The 1,985-nt window shown below is 47.0% G+C and overlaps 1 long non-coding RNA gene across 1 annotated transcript; it reads left to right on the top strand.

Annotated features, from left to right (window-relative positions):
* Positions 1–313: 313 nt before the first annotated feature.
* Positions 314–1,643, top strand: LOC139063337 (uncharacterized). The gene is made up of 3 exons (XR_011516705.1): positions 314–1,093; positions 1,276–1,369; positions 1,490–1,643. It is a non-coding gene; the product is annotated as an uncharacterized lncRNA (long non-coding RNA).
* The last annotated feature ends 342 nt before the right edge of the window (positions 1,644–1,985 follow it).

Here is a 1,985-nt window from a genome sequence, read left to right as displayed (position 1 = left end):
CAAAAATAAACAATAATGAACAAGAGTCTGCTTCTAGACCTGCAGAAAGAGAAAGAATAGAAAAAAATGGGGCACACAACAATACATCAGGAACAAGCTATCACTGCATCAGCCTGATGATGAAAGATAAAATCAACATTGTTTAACTGAACAATCCCACGATAATAAATCACAGTGCATTTAGTGGCAATGACAGCCTTGAGACATGTGTTGAACGTGCCCAAGCCCATACTTTTGAGAGCACCATGTGAGCACTTGTGTGTATACATGCGCTTGTTTATGTAAAGTTTCTCTATAAAAGCGTCCACTAGAGAGTGTGAGGGACCACAGATCTGCCCCCCCAAAGATGCGTAGGAGACGGGGGGAGCTCCAAGTCCCAGAGATCCAGGCGCTGCCCCAGAACACAGGAACCCCAAGGAGACTGCAACCAGAAAGGACCCCGCCCCCCTCGAGAGGCACAGAGGATCGCCCCGGGGGGCCACAACAAGCGGCCAGCAGAGTCCCGGGAGGCAAGCCCACAGAACGGCCCGTGGCCTCCCACCCCCTAGCCAGCCGAGCCCGGGACCCAGGGGCGACCACCCCCGCTGGGGACCCAGCGTAGCCCAGGGATCCAGCGGATCCCACCAGGCAGCCACCGGGATTGATCAGGCAAACGCCAAAAATCTTAAACCCCCTGACCCGGGAGCCACGAACACTCAGGCAGACCAAGGCACCACATTCCACACCAGGTGTGGCAGGGGGAGGGGAGACGAAGATCTATATCATCAAGTAGAAGTCCCAGGAGAAGAGAGGAGTCAAAGGCCCCGCCTGACAAACACAGGCTGTGTCTCAATTCAGGGTCTGCATCCTACGTCGGCCGGATTCGTCGGCCGGTTACGTCACAGCGCCGCGACTAGGCCTGTCCCAATTCGAAGACTCCTTCAAATGCGGTCGACGAATGCGGCCTTCTTTTCGCCTGAATGAAGGATGGGTCGGGTGTATCCTTCAATAGGTAGCATTTCCCAAGATGCATTGCGGGCCGGCCAGCAGAAAAACTTAAAAACAATGGCGGACAGCGAAGCGGGAGCTGTCGGAGAGGATTGCGCATATAAATGTCAGTATAAACTTGAAAACTGTTAGGTTAAGGACTTTTTGTGATACATGAACGTTATTTTAGTTAGAAATGTTACAGTAAAAGTGCTTGTATTGCGGTCTCGGCTCGTATGTTCGGCCGCTCGGTGTCGTACTTCTCGCGCTACGTTTTCCCTCTGATTTTAATAGAAGTTTGTATTTTAGGAACAAAAGAGAAAACCAGGGAATTTATTAAGCTTAGGGCGGAGATGGACCACATGATCACCGGAGCAAAGTATTCGGCGGCTGTGGCATGGAGGTACAATAACATCTCATATTTTAAAAACTCGTTTGAGTTTATTTTTTCTGCGAAAACATGAAAGGAATAACCCGTTGTCCTCTTTTCTCTATCTGTTTCTTTTCTTACATGTTTGTTAAGACTATTCTGGAGAAAATGGGCATCCAGGGGAAGGTGACAGCGATGACCAGCTCCTGGAGCTGATCAGGGAGGACATGAGGCTGCAGATGGAGGCAGAGCCGCAGAGGGCACAGGAGAGAAGGAAGAACTTTGACAGCTTTTTACTTTGCTAGGAAAAAATGGTTAAGGAAGATTAAACATGTACAAATAAAAGAAATATCTAAATAAAATCAGTTCTGCATTAAACTCTTGAATTTTATTTTTGTTTACAAATGAGAATTGTTTAATATTACTGGGTATCCGCTGGGTCTTGAAAAGTCTTAAAAGGTGATAAATCGGTTTTGGTCAAATTAAGACCCTTAGAAAGTATTAAAAACTATTATCACATCTTTGCTCAGGCTCAGCTTGTCTAAAGTATTTTCTCTGAATTAGCTCTCCAACAGTCAAGGAAATGATTAACCCCCAGAGACCCACGGTTGTAATATTACAACATCAGATTTAAGTCTACAAGAATAAA

Source organism: Nothobranchius furzeri, chromosome 15, assembly GCF_043380555.1.
Source record: "Nothobranchius furzeri strain GRZ-AD chromosome 15, NfurGRZ-RIMD1, whole genome shotgun sequence".
Lineage (NCBI taxonomy): Eukaryota > Metazoa > Chordata > Actinopteri > Cyprinodontiformes > Nothobranchiidae > Nothobranchius > Nothobranchius furzeri.
Note: the sequence above shows the minus strand (reverse complement) of the source record. Positions and strands in the feature narration are given on the sequence as shown.